The 24,000-nt window shown below is 41.1% G+C and overlaps 1 protein-coding gene across 2 annotated transcripts in view; it reads left to right on the forward strand.

Annotated features, from left to right (window-relative positions):
- Ptprg (protein tyrosine phosphatase receptor type G) overlaps positions 1-24,000 on the forward strand; it is a 707,393-nt gene that overhangs the window by 361,688 nt on the left and 321,705 nt on the right. The gene's annotated exons all lie outside the window — the stretch shown is intronic.

The raw sequence follows: 24,000 nt of genomic DNA on the forward strand, positions 1-24,000 counted from the left end.
GAAGTAGAATATCAATCAATGTATGTTACAAGGGGTGCAGACCTGGCCAGTGAGTTTTATGCACAGTACCAGGAACTTCCAAATCTAGTAGGAACTTTTATATACTTTTGGCAAACTTCTGTTCCAGCTGACACTGAAAGCCCTTCACTCAAGGAAAACTTAAATCAGGGCCTTGCAAGAAGATTTCATGAACTCATCTGAGCCAGAAAGGATGCGCCTACAAATCATAAAAAAAAATTGATTTAAATGAACAGATGGAATTTTTCCGGAAAAGGATATTGATGAACAGCAAACAATAATTTATCATCTCTATTCAAGAAATGTTGCTAAATTAATAAGATCAACAAAGGCTGCCATTTATTGAGCACTTAATGGGTACCTAGGCATTGTCCTGAGATCTGTAAATGTAGAGTAAAAACTGAGGGCATTAGCCAGGAAGACCAGCATTGCAAGAAGACAAGATTGCTCTTTTTATTGTATAGAGGGGAGAAATGAAGCTCAGGAAGATGAAGTGGCTTGCCCAGACTGTAGAGTTATTAAGCATGGCTGTCGAAGAGTGCTTTCTTTGGCTAAGTCAAGTTTCCTGACTGATTCCTTCAATCTTCATCATCATCATTGTTTTTACAATTGTTTCTCACTGTTTATTTGATTTGCCACTTATAATACTTTGCTGGAAGGTTATTAGCACCAATTGGGGAATCGTTTTTCTTTGTTGTTTTTTTTTTGGGGGGGTCATCATCTTAGAATTCCATAGTACATTTCACTTTGCCTAGCAGTGAATAAAATCATCCTGGATAATAAGGTTCACATTTTCTTTCTGTCAGATGAATGGTTAAGGCTGGGCTCTGCAAACAAATAACTCCACAATTGGCAGAAGCTGAGGAAACAACGTATATTTCTTAATGCAATAAATAAAAAAAAATGTTAATGCCTGCTATGCCTAAGAGGTTTGGATCTGGGAACAGAGAAGGATTTAATTTAGGGAGCACAGAAGGATTTAATTTGAAAATGATTTCATGAAGACTTAGGTTATAATTAAGAAGACTGAAGGAAAGGATCAGGCCCTGCCTGCCCCCCCACACACACTTTTTGTGGAACTGTTCGATAGTGAGCTGACTCCCACCTTCAGAAGGTGTCCTCTGAACCCCATGAACTGCTGTGAGCATATTTGAATCCAGATGGGATGCTTACCCACAGGTAAGCCAAGCACAGATACCACAGTCCGTGGCAGTGGATTTTAGCTGTCTTGATTTTGTAAATGAGAGGCCCGAAATACCTGTGCTCAGTAATTAGTGTCGCTTATAGCATCAGTGTTCTATTTTGGCACCCCACTCTTCTGTTGCAGAAATTCGAAGACATCTGTTTACTTTCAACTCTCAGAGACCTTTTTAAGCACCCTCAATTGGTAGGACATGAGCTTGTTCTTACATTAGAGTTCTTTGCGGTATCTTCTCTCTTCTAGAACATTTTTCCTAAATTGTCAGAAAATTAGTGAAAACATTTGAGCAAATTTAGACATAGCATGATGAGAAATGACAGCTTCTAATAATGGAAAGAGTGTTCTGCTGTGATCCTTGCTTGGGGGATGTGTGCTGGGGGTTAAGTAAGGAAGAGTCGCAGAGGGTTTTCAACAGAGATTCAGTTATCTAATAGAAAAGGCCCCTGTTGCCTTCCAAAATCACCCAAGTGGATCCACCAGGGTGACAGTCCTTTTATTAGCAAAGATAATTAGCCCAACCTAATTGCGTCTGCATTTGAGCTTTTGATCCCATGCTAATTTGTGAGCCTGCAGAAGGAGAGAGACTCTGGTGGGCTAAAGGTCAGCTTTGTGGTTGCCTGTGAAGGAGCATCCATTCCAAGCATAGAGGGTGATTATTTAATCACGAACAACAATTTATGAAACCATCTTAGATTGGAAAGGACAGTACATGATTTGCACCCTAGGAATTATACATAGAAAATACATGACACAGGGAAGGAATCATTTCTGCAGTTGTGGTTCTGACATGTGCCTGGGCACCGTGTTAATGATGGATTGAGGTGAAATTCAAAGAGATGCTGCGCGAGGGAATGTCACTGACCTGGGACTGAAGCACAGGAGGTTACCCAGATTAAGGTGAGGAGGTATATGTCTCTGTTTATTAGGACCCATCTGGAGCATGTACTAGAAAATCCAGGACAAACTGGATTGAAGCAAAAACTGAGATTTATTAACTAAAGTAACTGCAAAGTCTGAGGCGATTTCTGCCTTCCCCATCCCTGCACCTGCAGGGTTCTGCCTGATTTGGCTTTATTCCTAGCCAGCTCTTTCTTCATGGTGGCTTCCAGCATCAGTGGGCTTAAATCATCCTTAGAGCTTACAATGTTAGTGGAATGAGAGCTCCTTGACCTATACTTTCCTGCAGAGGTCTGATCTCTGGACCAGTCACACTCTACACCTGGTGGTCGGATGGAAATAGATAGTTGCTAGATCTGGATTTCCACCGGCTTCAATTTTCAGAGGAGACCCCTGACACCCTGCTTGCCTTTCAGAAAAGCTGAATATGGATTAAGGGAGTCACTTCCAAAAGGAATCTCAAGCATGTCTTGAAAAGAAGAGAAATTGATGCAGGCCATGAAGAACACCTGTCTCCCAGGGAATCAAAAAGCAATCTGTTCATCCATTCATTCGCTCTCTCCTTTCACCAAAGAAAAATTGAGCACCTACTATGGCCAGGCATTGTTCTAGGTGCAGGGAGTTCAGCAGTGCACAAAACACCTGCCGCCCCTTTCTTCTTGCAGCTCATAATGTCTTCATGCTATTATTGGGGGGTCAGGAGTGGGGATTGTTCCCAGATATTGAGTGGTTGGTTGCTATAGCTACAGAAAAGGGCAGAGGGGTGGACTAATTCTGTGAAATGAAATCGAGGGAAGAGGAGATGGACATGTTTAGAAAACAAGGATGGAGAGAGGTTTGAGGACTTCTGAAGAGGAAGCAGGCAGTGGGTACCTGGTGTATTTTATCAAGCACAGAGGGGTTTAACTTGGGTGCATAAAAACCTTTCTGGTTAATTGGGAGTGGGAGAGTTAATGTATTTACTTTTGAAAATGCAGTCATAATACTGTATTATTTTAGATGCTTCGCCTGCCCTGGAAGAAGCATGAGTTGGTGATCAAATAGCTTGTTACCACTGTTAATGTCTATGATTATCTTTGTCACAGTGGGAATATAGCTGTCAGGGAAAGAGAAAGGCATTTCTCCTTCACTATCAGTAACGCAGCTCAACTTGCTAAAGCAAAGGCACTTAGTGGAAAAAACAGAAGCTAAAACCTGCCTCAGGACCTTGACACATGGAGGCTTTTAATTCAAGTGTGCAAATGGTCTCACTAATACCTGGAGTTTTTGTCCCCAAAGGTCTCAGCTTTTCAGAGTGTGACCTGATGGCTTATAAGGCAAACAAACACAAAAACCTAAACCAGAGAAAACAAAAACAGGTGTGACGGGGGTATTTATAACTGAAGGAAAAACAGATTTAAACGAACAGATGGGAAAATAAAAATAATGCATTTCTTGTTGATGGTAGCAGAATGAGGATTTATTTTTTGAGGGATACCAACGGGAAGGAGAGCATCTGATTAAAAACTGTCTGAGGGACATCACAGCAGAAATCACAGAGGACAGGAGAATCAGGGACTGTCCCTGGTTGGCAGAATCCATTATTGAGACAAGGCTTTGGTGGGGCATTCATCACATGCTGCACCCCTTCACGAGGGTGGGATGTCTTACTGTTTTTATAACTCACCAGGAACCAGTATTGTCCCAATTTCACATGTGAAGAATTTGTGATAGAGGTTCAGGAACTAAGTTTGCTCAGTTGGCAAATGCTAACTCACAAGGTCACATTTTTATCCTACTTCTTGAAGCTTTTGATGTGTTGTTATGGTTATTGTTGATTTTTTTTTTTCTTTTTTAACCAGGGATTGAACCCAGAGATGTTTAACCACTAAGCCCCATCCCCAGCCCTTTTTTGTATTGTATTTAGAGACAGGGTCTTGCTGAGTTGCTGAGGGGCATCGCTAAATTGCTGAGGCTGGCTTTGAACTCACGATCCTCCTGCCTCAGCCTCCTGAGTTGCTGGTATTATAGGTGTGGGCAAATGTGCCAGTTTTTTTTGATTGTTTGTTTGGTTGGTTTTTTGCTTCTGGTTTTCCCCCCAATGCTTTCAATGCCATTGTCCCTTGGTATCCAGTGGGAATTGAGTACCAAGGATGGTATTCTATGATCTTTCACACATAACAAAAGATGCTCAAACGCTTTAAATAAAATGGCATAGTATTTGCATATAACTTGTGCAATTCTCCTGTATACTTTAAATCATCTCTAGATGACTTGTAAAACCGAATAAAATGTAAATGCTATGTAAATAGTTGTTATACTATATCATTGAGGGAATACTGACATAGAAAAATGTTCAGTACATATGGAGTTTTTAAAAAATATTTTTTCTGGCCATGGTTGGTTGAAAATGCTGAGGTATCATCCGTGGATACAGCGGGCTGGTTGTACTTCAAATTATCTGGTCACCATAGCAAATGAGGTCAGGATCCTCCAGAGAAACACCCTGGATGGCCCGGTGGAGCTGGTAAAATGGAGCCTTCCATTGCATGGATTACAAGATGCTTTCTGAGCCTGATCAAGCTGATGATTGACACTCCTGTTCTGAACCATTTCCTCTTTTCCATCTCCCACCTGCTGGTGTCTGTCTGTCTTGTGTCCATGCAATTTTGCTTATACCTGTGATGATATTTTTGCCTCCAAATTGCATTTTTTTCTTCTGAATGCTTGACTGCAGGAACTCTCAGATGTTCTGGTCTTGCAGAAATTGTATCTTCTATTTTTTAATCACCTTCATGTTTTACACGTGGTAAATGGACAGTGAAGTGAAGGCTGGAGGAAAAGTGCAAATGGAGGGTTTGAGAGGCTCATTAGTTATTGGTATCCCCCCCCAACACACACACACACACACACACACACACACACACACACACACACACACTGAGGATTGAACCCAGAGGCGCTTAAATACTGATACACATCCACAGCCCTTGTCTTCTTCTTTTTTTTTTTTTTTTTTTTTTTAATTTTGAGACATGGCCTTTCCAAGTTGCTGAGGTTGACCTCAAACTTTGGAGCTTTCTGTCTCAGCCTCCTAGATCACTGCGATTATAGGCTCACACCCAGCAGTTGTTAGTATTTCTTTTCGGAATGAAGTTCCAAGATGAAGTTTAGTAGGAGGAACAGTGCCTTAAATGATTTCTATTAATATTTTGAAAAACTCATTGGCTATAAGTTCTTTCTGTATGATTGTTTGAGGGAGAGTGGGTATCCTTGTGCCTCTGGTAGTTGGATGAAAATGTGTTCATTCACTTGGGAAGTTTTGATTCATAGTTCCACTGGCTGATTCAAGCCCCTTTTATTTTATCATATTTATGGTTGCCAAAGGATATGTGAAAATTACTATTTTTAGATCACTAGTTTGAAATTATTAAGATGAGGCATAACAACTGGGAAGAGGGCTTGGTTGCTACATGACTTGCTGTATTCACAAACAGTCTCCTATTAAAGAAAAAAAAAATTCTAGGTTAAATCGTGGTAGCTTGATAAGGATATAAGCCTTTTAAGGATAAATCAAGGAACTACGTAGTTCCTTCTCCTGCAATATGGAAGAGTCCTTTTTGTGTAGGTGAACCCTGGCATACCCAGGTTCTACCATCTCTCCCTCCAGCTCACTGCAGAATTTTCATTGCAGGAAATTGGAACTGGTTAAATGTAACTTTCCTGAGTAGCGCAGGAAGCCAAAGATTGTCCCCAACTTTGAGAGAGACAGCAGTTGGTGTCAGATGTGATAATATTTATCTGTATGTGCATTCAGACTTTAGAAATGCTTCTGAGTCTTTTAGCCCCTCCTGGTCATATATTTTATATTTGAAAAGAACCTTCTGCTGTCTAATCCCTAATTGTACTCTTTTCTCCCAGTTAGTAAAATTGGAATTGACAGTCAATTCTTGATTTTTTTTTTCTTTTTCTCTTTCTTTCTTTGCGGTCCTGGGGGATTGAACTTAGTGCTTCACCCATGCTAGGCAAATGCTCTACCACTGAGCTCCATCCCCCTGGGCCAACTTCCCATTCAGCTGCTGCAGTGTTTCCTGAGGTCTCTGCTGAAACTGTCCTTTTCAAGCAGATCAGAATACCTGCTTGACCTGCAGCTTTTATTAGTCTGAGTTTCATAAGAATTCAGTTTTTTCAAAATTTTCCTTATAGTTCTTTAGCCCACGGTGGATGATCATCTGCCTTTGTGCTGATTGAGCAAGATATTTCTCTCCATGTGGGAAATGTGGTACCAGGTAGTGTTACTTTGGGAGACTTTTTTTTTCCAGGAACATTCTTCATATTTATGTGTGCATAGGAAGTCTTCCCATGTTTGGTCTGGATTATTGGGCAGCATGATGTCTTCCAGTCTCCCCTGCTGGTCTTCTTAGGGCTGAGGATTGCCCTCCTTTTTATGGAGTATCTCCAGTTCCCCTTTCAGAGCTAGTCTGCAAATAGTGATGCTTGGGAAGGTGCAAGGGTTTCACCCAGGGAGCAGTTGAATGGCTCCTGCTGTCTTACTGAGCAGACAAAGAGTTGTTCATTTGGTTCTGTGAAGTCCTTTTTGTCTGCCTGAAATTAACATATAACTCAAACCCAAATAAGAATTGGTAGACTCCAGTGGAATCATACTATTCCTCAAACCTGCAGGCAGTGAATGCTTAGTAGCCCTAAGGGGTAAGATAGCACAGGGCTGCAGGGACCTGTTGATTATCACATAGAGCCCAGTGACACCCAGTCTCTAAGCCAGGAATCTGAAACTTCTGTGGGCAATGTTGCTTTAAGCAGTGGAGGGGCATACTCTGTAGATTTGTGATCAAGGAATGACAAATCATTAACCAAGTGAAGGCTTTGAATGATAAGAGGGTCAAATCATCCTCTTTCATTAAGTTCTTTAACTGTTGGAATTCCTCTAAGGATCATCTGGGGGCCCTTCTCTTCTCACTCTGTTCACTTCTTTCCCCAAGCTGCCTCCTCATGGCAAAAATTACTGTCTGTCCCAAGAGCACTCTCAAATTCTGGCTGAGATCTCCCTGATCCCTCCTTGACATTGGGGTTCTCAGGGTACTTCTAAATCTAACTCAGTACCTGCCCCTCCCCCTTTCTACTTCCTCATGTCCAACCTCCTCTTCTTCCTGTTCCAGTGAAAGGCAGAATCCAAGGTCCATTCCCTGTGAGCTAGTTCCTGTCAGTTTTCCTTCTCAGTTCCCCACCCCCAAGCCCACCTTTCAGTAATGGTCTCTCCAAGTTTACTCTTGGGACCTGCTGTTATCTGCACCGAAATCTGGAGGATTTTTTTTTTTTAATGGACACATGATGGTGTCAGTAACTGTTATGGTTTGGATCCCCCAAATGCTCAAATGCTCACCTGTGAGAAGGCTCAGAGGAGACATGACTGGGTTGTAAGAGCCTTAACCCAACCAGTGAATGAACCCTTGATGGGATAAACTGGGTGGTGGCTGGAGGCAGGTGGGTGTGGTTGGAGGAGGGGGCATTGGGGGCGTGGCTTTGGGGTCTCTATTTGTCTCTGGAGAGTGGAGTCTCTCTCTGCTTCCTGATCACCCTGTGAACTGCTTCCCTCCACCACACTCTTGATGTCCTGCCTCCCCTGGAGCCCTGAGGAATGGAGCCTGCTGTCTATGGACTGGGGCCTCTGAAACCCTGAGCCTCCAAATAAACTTTTCTTCCCCTAAAATTGTTCTTGTCTTGTCTTTACATCACAGCATGAAAAAGCTGACTAGGACAGCAACCTTTCAGGTGAAAAAGTAAATAAACAAATACCCTGTCAGTTGATTCCCATCTGTCTCGGGGTGCATTCCAGCATGGCCTAGCCCTGCTACCTCTCTTGTACCCTCTCTCCATGCACTTGGTTTGCATCTGCAGCCACCTCTACTGGGACCCTCTTTCACTCTTCCCAAGCTTCAATGCTCAGGTTAAATTCCTTCTTTAGGAGGCTTCCCTAGCCCCCAGGTAAGCCTTAATTGTTTGTTCTTCTTTGCTCTGCTATAAAACTGACAATGAAGGATGACCTGAAAGGGGCAGAAATAGAAGTGAGGTTCTGGCACAGGCATTCAGGCAAAAGGCATGGTTAGACCAGGAATTGAGAGGTCAACTTGCTGTAGTTGACTTTGTCCCTTGGTCTTTGCAAACCTGGGTAGAACACTGAATGTCGGTGTCCTCTGCTCCTGCAGAGGCACCTCTCCATGCCAAGTTCACTTCTAAAGCTTTCCCTAAGAGCCCCCTAGGAAATTGATGTCAGATGCAGTGGCAGGTATGCAGTGTAATAAATGGGGTTGTTAAGGTTATTCTGTGGGGCTAGAGAGACTCTTCCCACAAGCTGGGCTCCTTTCCTGCTGCTCCTCTCATTAACATAATTTCTTGCCTAGGGCCCATTGCAGCATTTCTCCTCCAGTATAGAAGGACATCAGATGGGTGCCATTTTTTTTCTTTAGCCCATAATATGTACTCTTATTATAAGGGGAAAGGAGGGAAAGGAAAACCCGCCCATAGATACAGTGCTCATAGTTGTACTGGTCTCTCCACCCTGAAGTACATATGCCCCAGAGAAAGTTCAGGGGACTGATAAAATCAGTCAGATATTGCAACCTGTTCATCCAGTGAGTTCCATGATTCTTCATTTCTGGCTACATCTATTTCCTACCCATGGTTAAATTGCAAGCCAGTTGCTGTCTCTCATACTTCCCTGGGCAGAAGGTTGAGTTGGAAATCTGGAGAGAGGGCAGACTTATGTGTCCTTCTGAAGGACTTTGGAGGGATAATTTTGATGATACTCTGCTTGGTTTAATAGTTTATTGACATCAGCACCGGATTCCATCCATTCCCAGCTCCCCTCCTCCACCAAATACCCTGGCCTTTGGTTAAGGTGGGAGGGTCTGCAGAAATCCCCATTAGTTCCTCTTGTATGATGCCCATTTCTGTATAACTCGGATGTGCTGGGAAGCCGGGTAGTGGCAAATTTGCCCATGATTTTTCACAAGCAAACGCAATGTTGAGAGAAACTGGGCAGGGAAGGGTGATAAAACACAGGCTCCCACACTTGGAGTGTTGGGGAAAGCTATAAATACCATCTGCTCCCATCACCTTGATGGTCTGTATAAGATAAAATGATAGATAAAGACAGGGTTGGCTTGTAGAGCTTTTCTATTTAATGAAGTAAGCAATAGGGACCTGCAGAGATTCACGGGGGAGATGTTTATTGCAGCCCTGAAAAATTGCACCATTTGGACAGGCAAGATTGGAGTGGGGAGACCGGACTTAAGAAAAGCAAGCAGGAGAGTGGCAGATGAGACTCAGCAGGAAGACACCTCCCTTTTAATCCCTTAGTAAATCTCAAACTACATCCATGATTCTTTGGTGAACTAATGTATCTCAGGGGTCCCCTGGAAATATTTTGTGGTGAAATTATGGGAATTTGGTGCCTTGAAGAAGGAAGATCAGGATGTACGGTGAGAACATCTCAGTGAGAGGTGGAATGCAGTTTAAGAAATCAGATGGGAAAGGAGAAGCTTGAGGAGAAATCAATGGAGGTGAAAGGAATGGTGTGCATCTGAGTTTGATTGAACAGCACCAACTTATCCTGGGGAAGGAACAGCCTTGTCTAATACTGATCTGATGAATTAACTCATGATTAATAGTTATAATCATAGTATTATTTTAATTTAATGACCTTACATAATAGCATCTCCCCACAATTAATCTAACATTAACCCCCACCGTAGTTCCTGGACATAAAGTATGGTTTAGGCTGAAAACATGATGGATAAGAGTCATTGGCTGCTCTGGTACTCTGGACCTATATATAATGTGTCATATCCTTGGACTTCATTTATTTATTTTTTCAGCTTCAGTGTTTTCAGACCTTCATCCCCGAAACTGAGTCTGTTATTTGTGGCTCAATAGGATGTTAAATGTTTTTAACTGGAAAATGTTAACCGCCACCTCCCCCTGACGCTTAGGAGAAGTAAATGAACTTTAATGCTTTTATGGTCCCAGAGGATGATAAAAAACTATTAGCTAATGATGGTGATATTCAAATTGTTTTTAATTGTAAAATAATTTTTATAACCTGCAATGCTATTCTGTTGCTTTTCAGACTTAGGAAGAATTTATGAACATTTACATAAATGTATGTAAGTTAGGCACCAGGCATAAAAATGGCTTAAATCTCTTCCTATGTGTGTTTGCATCCCAAGCAATATCAGTGTCTGGCTAAAAACCCGCCTGCACCAATTATACAAAATGTCAGATTCTCCTACAGTTTCCCATTATTAAAAATATCTGTGTCTTAAATTTACTTTGTCAGGGGAATGTGCTTGGTGATTATCATTTTGTGTTACTCTAGGGAGTTAAAAAATTTTATATTATATTTCAGTTTCACTAAAATAATGACATTCACCACCACACACATATCTACATGTATACATAAATGTATTTGAGACAGTTCCCCTTTAACAAAAGATGGTTCTAATATTGTCTGAAATAAACTTTTTTAAAAAGCTTTGTTTCCTATCACTGAGTAGTGTCATACCATTCTTATTTTTTTTCTGCACTCCTGAAATAGGTAAGACAACATAATATGTTATGCTCATTAAAGAACAGAGTTTCAATTTCAGGGATGAAATTGCCACGTTCATTATTTCTGGGAAAGGAACAAATACACCAACCCACTCCCGCAATGAAAGAGCATGTGAACAAATGAAATATATCTATTAAAAAATGGAATGTTCTGTCTTTGAGTTTCGTTGTAGTTATTTTCTTGCTTTTTCTTCTCCCCACAGCAGATGTTGGATTCCCCTCCTTGAAATGGGCCATGAGGAATTACTTTTAATTTTCTTTTCATTAATTATTTATATACTGTATATCAGTGTAATACCCAGCTCTTGAACACCCCCCCCCCGGCACACCCCCTCCACCACCCCATTACATCCTCATCTGTTTATTCTGCCAAGAAGAGATCACAGAAGGAACACTTCTAGAAAGTTCTATTCCAGCTATGTGGAGAACCATGTCAGAACATTCTTATCACATCTGTGGGTTAGAGGTAGCACTACTGCCCTTGGAAAAATGTTTCAGAAGGATGGAGTACGTCCCTGTCTAGTTAAAGAGACCAAGAAGGACCATCTATTTATTTACTAATTCCTATCTCAAAGCCAGGTCAACATTTAATTCAGTAGCTCTACCAGACAGTCAATCTACAGGGTAATGTAAGGAAATTGAAAGACAATAAAGAAGATGAAGCAGGACAGAAAGGATCTTACGAGGCGGAGTGACCTGTGCATGTGGTTCTAGCTTCTGGAGAGGCTGATGGGGGAGGATTTCTTGAGCTCAAGAGTTTGGAGCCAGCCCTGTGCAATATAGTGAGACTTTGCCTCTGTTTCACAAGAAAAGAATTACAGGGCTGAGGGTGGAGCTCAGTAGCCTTGGTTTCCATCCCCAGCACCCTCCCCACACCAAAAGAAAAAATTTTTAAAAAGACTTAGTATTGCTATAATGAAATGAAAAACTACACTGCCTTCTTATATCCATGTGTTGGGATTTTTCACTTGTCAATAGTTGAAGAAGACACTTTCATACTTCTTTTCAAAACCATTTTTGAATATAGTGTCCTTTCTCATTGACAGTGTGACATCGGAAGGAGTCTTAGTTATTCATGTCATAGCTATCTTTTTTTCATCCTGGAATAGTACCACAGTGTGACTCTTAACCTCCTTAAAACACTCATTAATGAAATTGCATTGGAACGTACCATTCTTCTGATTTTTCTCTTTTATTCTGTTGCCTTGTTGAGCATATACAGAAAGTTGAGTTGAAGACTTGTTAGGATTCCACATTAATATTAACTCGAAATCTCCCCCTCGTATCACTGAATCACTACAAATAAAAACTGGTACTGTGATGCATGTTGCTTGTCTATAAATACCACCTGAAAAAAGAGAGCAAATAAAACCATGTATGTTTAACTGGGAACAGTTGAGAATTAATGCTAAATTAAAATATTGTCACACAGATTAGTAGAAGCAGACACACACACAGTCAAGTCTCCGATGCCTTTCTCTTTACTGTGAACACTGAATAATAATTATTTTACGAAGGTAGTGCATTGTAAATATTTATAAACAGAAATGTAAAACAGTGAGACCACAGTGAATAAATTATTTTGAAATATTTTAAAATCCAGTTTTTATATGCTTTTTAGTAAAAAATTATTCATGGTGATCAATATTTCTTTCGCACTTGCCATCTGCTCTGCTTCTTTGGCTGTGCAGTTCTAGGTGAATGATGTACTGTGCTGTATAATTCACTCTACAAATTTATTGACTTGGATGCAGCATTGGTAGGGAGAGCGTGCAAACATGTAATCACTGAGCAGAGGTCTTCTGGTGTTGATGATTGCCAATTCTTTCCCATCCAGTGGACAATTAGGTGATGCTCTCTCTTCTCTTAGTTCTGGTGTACTTCCGTAATATCTATCAGATGGGAGGAATTTATTCCACTTCATCTGGAAACACTACTCAGAATATCATCTTGTGTCCTGCAGGCAATTTTTGTACTTTTCTGTTATATCTGTTTCATCTAAAATAGAAGATGTAAAGAACTCCTTGTCATATCAATTCCTTTTTTAAAATTTATTGATTGATTGGTTTTGACACCAGGGATTGAATTCGGGGTGCTTAACCACTGAACCACATCCCCAGCCCTTTTTATTTTTATTTTGAGATAGCAATGCCCTCAGCAAATTAGCAAGACTAACTTGCTAATACTGATTTTGAACCTGGGATCCTCCTGCCTCGGCCTTCTGACCTGCTGGGATTACAGGCTTGCACCTCTGCACCTGTCTTCATTTCCATTTTAATTGATTCTCAGCTGCCAGCCTTATACCCTGGATTCCGCCCCCTCCCACCTGGAAGCCTCAGTTAGGGTCTTTGGACTGAGACAATGGCACTTAAGTGGTTTGGCCACTCCTTGCTTCATCTGAAAGCAGTGTGTATAGCTGGTTAATAATCTGTGACTCTTTGTTTCTGTTGCCTGGCTTGGAGGACTTGCCTTAATGAGGTGTTATATGTTTCCTTGTTTTGTTGAACATCCTGTCCATCCTCCCAAGCAAACTATTATGGACTTTATTATTGTTTTAAATTTCACCCTGTTCAGGCTGAGGTTTTGGCTCAATGGTAGAGCGCTTGCCTAACAGGCCCTGGGTTCGATCTCCAGCACCACATAAAATAAATAAAATTTAGATATTGTGTCCATCTACAGCTAAGAAAATTTAAAAAAAAATCTGCCTGTCCTAGGAGGGTTACTAATAGTCAAGAACTTTTTTTGAAACTGGTAAGATGATAGCAAGGGAGTGGTGTTGATGGTATCTCTAAGGACTGATGAGGTTCAAAGGTCTTAATGAGGCCACTCTTGATTTTGTTCTTTAAATTAATTGCTGTCTTTGGTATGCATCCATTGTTAGAGTTTTTTTCCTCCCCTTTTATATGCTGCTTTACATACATTGCTGTTATGATCTGCTTCGCTGCTGGAAGGCAGAATCTACAGACACAGGAATGGAGTCCTTCTCATCTCTGTTTCCTGCTGCAGAGCATAGAATATACAGTTGATAATTACTTGTTAAGTTGGAGACAATCAAGTTCTTCAAGTCTAAATACCCTCTGGACCCTCATTGTATCAGTCAAGGACCATTTGGTGTTGAGAATAGAAATCAGTAGAAAGTTTCTTTAAAGCAAAGGCAGGAGTTTACTTGGAGAATACAGGAGTGGGTCTGTTGGATTCAGCTGGGCAGCACATCCACCCAGGACTCAGGGAAAGAGACAGTTTATGCCAGAGTCCTGAGATCCCTGCACTATCGCTCATGGACTGTCATGTGATTCATGATCTGTTGTCTCAGCATCTGTCAGTCTACGGAGACAGCATCTTTCCTTGTCCATAGAGCTCTGTCCTTCTGTCCCATTAAGTAAGGATCTATCCAGATGGCTGTGTTTCTTTCAGTTTCTATAAGCCTAACTTCAGATTCCCTGTAGAGACAATACTATGGGTTTTCTGTGAATCCGGAGTTTTTTGTTTTGTTTTGTTTTTTGTGTTTTGTTTTGTTTTGTTTGTTTTTTGGAGGGCAGGGTGGTGGATTAATCCAAAGCCTTGGGGAAAGAAAGACATCTAACAGAGGGTCATTCTAGCTGGGTGCAGTGGCTCACGCCTGTCATCCCAATGTCTTGGGAGGCTGAGACAGGAGGATTGTGAGTTCAAAGCCAGCGTCAGCAACTTAGTGAGGCCCTAAGCAACTGATTGAGACCCTGTCTCTAAATAAAAATGTACAAAGGTCTGGGGATGGGGCTCAGTGTTAGCATGCCTCGATTCAACCCCCAATACCAAAAAAAAAAAGGTGTCATCTGTTTTGGAGAGCTACCTTGCCCTCAGATAGATGGGTTCTCTAAGGGGTGACTATAGATGGACAGAAGTCATTGGTGAAATCATGTGCTCGGTATCTACAGTACAGTTCACCAAAGACCTTGGGCAGTGAACATATTCAAAGGGAGAAAATAATGCCCATGTTTGTTTTTTTTCCCTCAAATTTTTGTATCCTTGCCAAAGTCATGTTTACTTCTCTCAAATGTACCACCTGCAATATTTGATCCATATGCCATCCTATATAAGAAACCCTTCTGGAACACTGGAGCCCAGAGTGCTCTAGTTTTTTCTTTATGCTTTTAGAGAATGACCTATTCCTATTTGTGAGAGTCACAAATGCTCGGCAAGTGCATCCCCCTGAGTTTCCAACCCTGGGCCATGTTGCCCCTTGTTCCTGTTTTCCATGTGGCCTTCATATAGTCATCAGAGCTGGGCTGCAATGTCACTTCTCCAGATCCCCTCTGCTGTTGTGGATTCTCCCAGATAGTTACACCTCCCATTGTGTTATTTCATTTTCTTTTTCACAAGTTGGAGTTGTACAAATGGGTGCTCAGTTAATCCATTAATGCCTTTCTCTTTCTCTAGACTACAAGACCCTGAAGTCTCTTCTGCCTTGTTTCCCTTGGGGCTAATTGCTTGGTATACAGTGGGAGCTCCATATATGTTTCTTTCACGTGCATCTGTGTGGTTGTCATTCATCTCCCAGGGGCTCATCCTTTTGAACAACTGACACTGAACCCTCTGTTAGGCCATCTACATGACAGCGATTAATTCTCAGTCTGCTGCCCTGCCATGAATGTGGCACTCCATTATGAGCCTAATACAATCATTGAGCTTTTGGGGTTGTTTTTCTGCATCATTGGATCAAGTCATAAACCTAAGTTATGAAGTCTACTCTGGAGACTGAGTCTAAGTAAAATAGATCAATGCGATCTGTCTCGGGAAAAAGAAATTTAATATACTCTGCCTGACAGCTGACTAGAGTCATTGTATTTTGCCTCCTAAATGCAGGACTAATGGTCCATATATGACAAGGGATGGGGTTTTTATTTTTACTTTTTGAGGAGTGAGAGAGACAGTTTTGGCCTCCTTGTTTTGGGATCAGAGGACAAGCTGGTTTTAAGCTTGGCACTTTGGGTAGTGGAAGAATCAAACTTTTAGAGTGGGACTCCTCATGGAGCCTGGTGATGGCCAGTGCACAGGAAGTGAGAATCCACCAACACAAAGAGAAGCAATTAAGTGAGTTTGTTTATTGGAGGATGAGAAGCTGCAAGGTAAACACATCTGTGGGCTATTGCAGACTGAACTTGGGCTTTGAAGTTTTCCACAGTCTCCACTCTGCCCCGATGCCTTGCAGTAGTAAGCTCCTATCATTGAATTAATTACCTTCCTGGTGCCTGGAGACATTTTTGTGTGAGGTCTTAAGGATTTTAGGGTTGTGATATACTCTAGTTCTTTTGAGTTCTGCCTCAGTAGGTCTGATGCCTTAAGCTTCTTAACTCCTTTAAGCTCCTCTTAGCCCAAGTCAAAATACATGGTGGAAAGGACATGTCTCCAGGAGTGTGCTTAACACCCCAGAAGATTGTTGACAGGTATGCTGGCTCTCGGCATATACCCTGGACGGTGGACTATCTCAAAAGAAGGTCCTAATTTTATTCCCTAAAATAAAAGGTAATTACCTCTTTTTTTTCTAAACATACTAGCAAATTATAGGATGTGGAATCAGGTTACCTGTTTGCAAAGTCTTTGTTCCTGAAATTGCCTGGTTCGAGGAGCATTGTTATCGTCTCTGAGTATAACTTTCCTCATTTATAAAAGGGGTATAACACAACTCATCTTGGGGCTAGGGATGTGGCTCAAGCGGTAGTGCGTTTGCTTGGCATGCATGCGGCCCGGGTTTGATCCCCAGCACCACATACAAAACAAAGAAGTTGTGTCCGCCGAGAACTAAAAAATAAAAAATATTAAAAATTCTCCCTCACTCTCTCTTTAAAAACAAACAAACAAACAACAACAAAAAAAAAACACCACAACTCGTCTCAAGGAGAAATGTGGAGATTTAAGTGGTGTAAATAGAGAAACCACCTCCTTGGCTGGAAGGTTCACTTTTCCTATCTATAATCAAATTTATCAAAGTTTCTGAAGAATAAATGCACATTTTAGGAATCATAGACGAAAATGAGAAGCTTATTTGTAGATTATTTTAAAAAAACATATAGTTTGTCCTATATCAATCATGTGTATACTACATATGTCATGAATCATTTTGGGTTGTTTTGTTTTGTTCTGTTTTTGATAATAAGGATTGAACTCAGAGACACTGTACTGAGCTATTTTTACCACTTTAGTTATTTTTATTTTCCTAATTTTTTAATTTTAAGGCAGAGTTTCCCTAAATTGGTTAGGACCTCACTAAATTACTTAAGCTGGCCTTGAACTTGCAATCCTCCTGCCATAGCCTCCCGAATCACTTGAATCACAGATATAAACTACTGAATTGGGTAGGTAAATGGTTTTTGATGCTTAATATTTATGAGGCGCTGCTCTAGATAGGGGTGGGGACATCACAGAGGGCTACTTAGGAAAGATCCATGCTTTTTTGGTGCTCCTGTCCCACTTGGGAGATGAAGAGAAGAGACGATAATAAATTGTATGAGAAATTGTAGTGCATGCCTGTAATCGTGGAAGCTCATGAATTCATAGTCAGCCTCAGCAACTTAGCAAGGCCCTCAGCTACTCAGCAAGACACTGTTTCTAAATATTTTTTTTTAAAGGGCTGGGGATCAGTGGTTAAGCGCCCCTGTATTCAATCCCTGGTATCCCGTCCTTACCCCCCACCATGCCCCCCAAAATCAAATGTAATTCCATATGTTCTTTTAGATAGTATTCTATGTAGTACCTTAGTAACACTTACTCATTTAATGCCTCCAGGTAGCGTTCAGCCACCTGGAAAAGTATCAGTGGAATTGTAAGCAGTGGTGTGAAATGTGCTCAGTGCTTCTAACCCACGCTGTCCTGTGGGACAAGTTGGTGGGGCCTTGGGCACATGGTGCATTATCTTTTCCAGGAATGTGGAACTAAATTGATGGGACTGAGAGAACCATTTTATTCTATCATCAGTAAAGCAGTTTGGAGACTTTCCCAAAGATACTGCAGAAAGGCTGTATAATATCAACCATGGCTTAGGATAAAATTAGCCCTCTTCACTAATGTGGGGAACAAGGTAGGTAATGCCATCCTTTCTTGCCCAGGGGGGTATTGCTCGGATGGCTCACTCCTGGACAGTGTTGCCACAGTCCACATTTATTTATGGTGGGTTACAAGTTAATGACCCCCCTGCACCCTGATTCCAGAACTAAAGGTTTAGGAGAGATCAAAACCCTCCGTCAAACAAGAGTTGAATTCTAAATCGCTGCACTTCCCTTCCCTGGAGGGAAAAGCGATAGGACCTGTTCCAATTTTCTCCAGGAACCTCTAAAGCCAATAATTCTGCACTCACATGGATCTCCTCTTGTCTTGACTGCCTTGGCCCCTCTTTTCCGCTCTTGGTTACAGTTTCTTTGTGTCCGTGACTTCCCATGCATGGCTCAGCTTGAGCTTCTGACTTTATTCCCTCTGCTCTTTTTAAAGCCTTTTTGATGAGGTGCTCTATCCTCCAGCCCACACTATTGTCATCTGATTACGTGTCATCTCAGTGACCTAGAATTTCAGAAGGAATGCAGTAGAGATCAGTGCCTGAATTATGCAGCCTTTTCTTAAAAAAAAAATTAACTAAAAGGTAATGATTGTGTAGTTAGTAAAGAAAGAATCCACAATGACAATGTTCACTGAGAACCTTTGGGGTGGGCTGATATTATTAATGAATGAAGAATGTTTGAGTTATTGAAGTGGGTTTTTCTAAAGTCCCTGCAAGGATAGTTTTCGGTGTGCTCAGTCATTCCGTCATTCTTCCATGGGTATTTATCATGGTCCGACTGTGTGTTCAGCCTTGGGCAATAATAAAGCTCTGTTTTCGTCCACTTTGTGTCCCTGTGACCAATATAACTGGCCAAGAACAATGTAGAGGAGGAACCGTTTATTTTGGCTCTTGGTTTCAGAGGTCTCAGTTCATGGTCTGCTGGCTCCATAGCTCTGGGCCCAGTGTGAGACAGAACCTCATGGTGTGGAAGGCTGCGGTGGAGGGAAGTGGCTCGGGATATGACAGGCAGGAAAGGGGGAGAGAGAGAATAAGAGCACATGCATGCGCTCAGCTTGCCAGGGGCAAAAATATAAAAATATTTATATAAACAGTTCTGCATTGTCTCACATATGAGCTTTTGGGGGATACTTCAAAATCCTAACTGTATGCTCCAATTAATAACAGCTAATACTTAACCATATAGCATGCTGTTTGCAGGGTACCATTTAAAGCACTTAATCTCATCCATTGCTATGAGTTAGGTACGGTTATGAACCCCATGTTGCAGACAAAGAAACCGAGGTGCAGAGTATTTAGGTAACTTTCTCAGGGCTGCTTATACCACTCTAACTCCTGTATTCATGGTCATATGGCATATAGCTATATGATGCTTTTATTTATTGAACTTATCTGGTTGAACTGGATCTGTGCAGTTTTATTTTTAGGATTCTCGAAGCAAACCTGCCCTCTATAGCATAAAAACAGGTCTTTATTCTAGTTCTGCCTGTGTTGTCACAGGATTCAAATTAACAAAGTTTGAAGGAAAGTGATTTAAGCACGGTTACCATGCCTCTCCACCTGACTTGTGACTTGCATGTCAAGAAGGTCTTCCATATTGACTGGCACTTAGCATGTGATATTTGGTTATGGGCAGCACCTTGCATGCGTAGCTACCTGCTGGCGAATACTTTGATGCCCTGGGACGTGTCCGAGCCAGTGGAGCATTGCAAGTTAATTACCAGTGAGCACAGCAAGGTAGTGCTGGAAACAGGCAACCACAAGCAATTCAGGGATGTGATATTACTTGAGACATCTGATATTGGGTTGTTAATGAGTCATTTTGATGAGTGGGAAATAGAGAATGTGAAGAAGGCCAAGTACAGCTCTGATCTAAAGGAATGTTGGTTCTGATGGAAGGTGGATTGGCTCTGAACCAAATCATTGTTTTAAGCTCTGGCATGCTGCTGTGAGGGTGTCATGTGGTGGCACCAATAGGACAGGGATTCAGTATTGATAATGCCTCTTCCATCCCATATGAAAAGCATCTGTTAAAGGGATCAGGCACAGTCACTTAGTTTTCATTTATTTATTAGTTTTTGTTTGTTTGTTTTATTTTTTTACTTTATGAACTTGAGAAAGATCTATTGGCTATCTATTTAGACGTCCATCCAGATATAAGGGGAACAAGTGGGAGCAAAAAGGACAGGTGGCTCTAGAAGTTTTATTTAAGGTTTAGCTACTACAGTGTGGAAGTTACAGAATGTGTCTTGATTCAGCAGTGGTCTAGCAAGCAGTTTGCTTTTACTTACTTGCCTAATTATTATAATGCCATTTAAGGGTAGCCCCGTTAGCCAAAGTTCTCTCCTAGCTGTAAGAATTACAGTCAGGCCGGTAGGAGGTAGGAGTTGTGGCAAACTCAAAGGCTCAAAGGCTTTCAAGTGAATCAAGGGGATTAACAGTTTCAGAGGAAAGTGATAGTTTTCTGAAGCTTATGACAGAGTAGACTGATCTAGGATAAGGGTTCAAGGAAGTTTCTTGAAGAAGTGAAACTTGGGCTGAGATGTGACATGGATCCTATACCTGACCTGGGATGTCACTGGAGACCCCATACAGGGCTGGTCAAAGGAGGACTGTGGCTACTTGTCTCTATATTCCTAGTGGGGAGATGGAGGGGCCCTGTTAACGAGGGCCTCTGATTATGATTGGATATCTTGTATTGATCATAGAGGCTTTTTAACAAACTAGGGAGACTGGCGTGTTAAGACCTCCATTAGAAAAAAAAAACAACTGTTCTTAACTCATTTTTATCATCAAGACCTTCAATTCATTTCAGCCTTTTCAGTTCCCTAATCTCCTTGTCAGAAGTGGTGAGAAATATTAACCCACCCTAGGAATGGTCTCAAGCCTCATTTCAAATGTTAGTAATGCTTCAAAACCCTGAGTCTTACATTAGCTGCATTTCAGATGTCTTGATTCATTCCCTTCTTGGGAAGGAAAGGTATATACTTAAAAGCAGAAAAGGGCTAATGACATAATAATTTATAATCATAGCCTTCAGATCAGAAATGGGTGACATTCTGCCAGATTCCGTGCACAGAGCTGCCACTGAACACAGATTATAAATTTGGCTAATTTGAGCAGATGCTTCTCTTGCTGGGCTAAGATTGGCCATGCCTCTTTGACAGGTTATAGAAATAGTGGCTATAATGTTGTAGGAAAACATTTTTTAAAATAGAATTCCTGGGACAAGGAGAATGGATTTAAAAAAAAATTTTTTTTAAAAACACATTGATGGGCCTTTATTTTTATGTGGTGCTGAGAATCGAACTCAGTGCCTCACATGTGCTAGGCAAGTGCTCTACCACAGTCACAACCCCAGCCTGAGAATGGATGTTTTTAAACATGGTTGATGGATGTATGTCTAAGCAAAATGTTATGTTTTTGGTAATATGTATATATAAATTGATTTCAGATTTTTCTCTAAAGAGCATGCTAAACAAGCATTTTCCTAATAATGATGATATGAATAATTTTTAAAAAATTTCTTGCACTTCTATGGGGAGATAAAAGAGGAAGTTATATTCATTGTAAAATATATAAAGCAGTCCCAGTTGGAAGTTGAGTCAGAATAATGAAAAACTGTTCACAAGAACATGTTTATTTCTTCCATGAAATAATTGGTGCAGACTTTAAGCAAAGTGGTTGCTGCCTTTTGGATCTTGAACAAGTACTACATTTGACTCATAAAATGGTCAGAACCCTTAAGCATAAAACATATTTTATCAAACATTTGTAGAGTGGTGATTTTTACAATCGTGGATATATAATTTCATGCTCTGATTTTCTTCAATGGCCTTCACCTCTATATTTCAGAGCTCTGCTGGTACCATCCCACGAGGTATACCCTCTCATTGTTGGGACAGGCAGTCTATTATTCCCCTTTTCACATTAAAAATAGGGGTAGGAAGGTTATCTGGGCATAACTGCTCCTTTGCTTAATTGCATTTTCTTAGATTCTTATATTCCTACATGTGGACTCATCGGATGGAAGTGTGAAATTTGTTAAAAAATCTTATATACATATTATGACTAACTAGTGTTAGTCAGCATTTTGTTCCTGTGACCAAAAGGGGCGGGGCGGGGGGGGGGAGAATCCTAATAACAACATAGAGGGGAAAACTGTTATTTTGACTCATGGTGTCAGAGGATTTAGGCCAAGGTCAGCTGGCTCCTAGTTAGAAACATCATGGTGGAAGGACCTGGTGGAAGAAAGCTTCACCTTCATTCAAACCCTGAAGTTCTTTGAGAGATGGTGTCTGCACTCTGCATATTTTACTGAAAAGATGAGGTCATGTAGGATTAAGATCAAGAGCAAAACCTTGAGTCTTAGATTCACTAGGATTTGTATTCTCACCACATGTGCTATATTGCCTTGGTGCATGAGTTTACATACTTGTGTAATGGGAAAGTGATACTAGATTTGACTTAGGACAGAGTGAGGAATAAAATCAACAATGCAGGCCAACTACCTGGGTCTGTGAAGGGTTCCTGGGAGGTAGTGAAAACCACAGCAATGGTAGGAGCTGTGTGCACAGGAGTGTTCTTCATGAGCCAGAGACCATTATCCCTCATAGTCTAATGTATCCTGGATGCAGGTCCCAAGAAATATGAGGCCTGCCGGTTGTAATGGCTTGGGAAGCTGAGGCAAGAGGACCCCACGCTAGTCTCAGCAACTAAGTGAGGCACTTAGCAACTCAGTGACACCCTGTCTCTAATAAAATATTTTTTAAAAAAGACTGGAGATGTGGCTTTGTAGTTAAGTACTACTGTGTTCAATCCCAGGCACCAAATAAATAAATAACTTGAAAAATGCTTTGAATACTTGGATTAATGAATATATAATAAGAGTGGTAACAAATAATTATGTTGCAAATGAATTGATTATTTTCATGGGGAATGTTATTGAATTAGTAAGATAATTAAAAAGTTGGGCAAATAGTAATCTCATGTTGAATTGTGTGAATTATGTGAATTATCTTTCTCAGATTGATGAAAACAGGGTAGATGTCGTTCAGGGAAGCAGGGAGTGGGTGTGGTGGATAGTAGAGGATGAATGGGACTAAAGCAAGGAAGTGAGATGGCTCTGGGTTTGGCAAGATGAACCTTGGTAAAATCCCCCCCCACCCTGACCCTGGAAATACACTTCAGATTCAGGGTCCTCCACTCCCTCTATCTTGCGTGTGTTTTATGGACCCTGGTGTGCACATCTGGCTATTAGCACAAATACATTTGGCATCTTGCACCTGCCAAGGGACTGCCTGGGGAGCCTCTCCAGGGGTAACAGGAGAGGAGGAACACAGGGATCGTGATTTTCACCTTGGAAAGTGGCCCTGGATGGGTGGTACGTGGCTGTGTGCCTTCTCAATCACACCGGTGGGACAGATTAATTTATGTGGGAGAGCAAATTAATATGAAACCAATGAGGTTGTTTTGAGATTAATGCATTTCAAAATGAGCTGAAGATCATTCTGAGTTGAATTTTGAGGCAGAACCATCTTCAGTGGTAGATAGATTCCTATCATCCCTTTTAGCAAAGATAATTGTTCATTTGACTTTGGTCGTAAATATCCTTAAGCGAGGTAGTGAAGTGCTACTTTTTTTTTTTTTTTTGGAATGATGTGAGATCCATCTTCTGATTGTTTGTGTTTATCATGTCAACTCAAGTTATTTTAATTCACCAGCATAGGCTACCTGGGTGGCATTTTAAATTGTACTGAGAAACTCCGCATCTCAAGAGGAAGAGGAAAGAATGCTTTTAACTTCTATCATCTTCTCATCTGTATCTGTGTTTTATGTTGGGAAGTCTATATATTAGTCCATGTTTTTATAAATGACCACCAAAGTAATGAAGAAAACTGAGGGAAATATCTAAAGTGGCCTGAAGAAAACACAGTTGCCTTTTCAAATTTGTTGTTGCTACATTTGGAAGCTAATGTAATGTCAGAAATAATATCAAGTAGATCTTCATACCTTCATTACTCTGGGCCTGAGAGAGAAAGTCTTCATGTTTGGAAGTGGTCCTGCTCCAATCATGCCTGCATGTTCCTCCTGAGACTGGGGCTGAGTAGAGGTCTCACAAGCACTTGAGCCTGCCAGGAACAAAGAGCCAGTGGAGTGGTTTGATCGATTTCTCTTGGTGTCCTGCAATTTGCTTCTCTTTTGGATCTCAGAGAGAGGAACAACCTATACCGTATCGATCCTTATAGAA

Source organism: Ictidomys tridecemlineatus, chromosome 2 (genome assembly GCF_052094955.1).
Source record: "Ictidomys tridecemlineatus isolate mIctTri1 chromosome 2, mIctTri1.hap1, whole genome shotgun sequence".
Lineage (NCBI taxonomy): Eukaryota > Metazoa > Chordata > Mammalia > Rodentia > Sciuridae > Ictidomys > Ictidomys tridecemlineatus.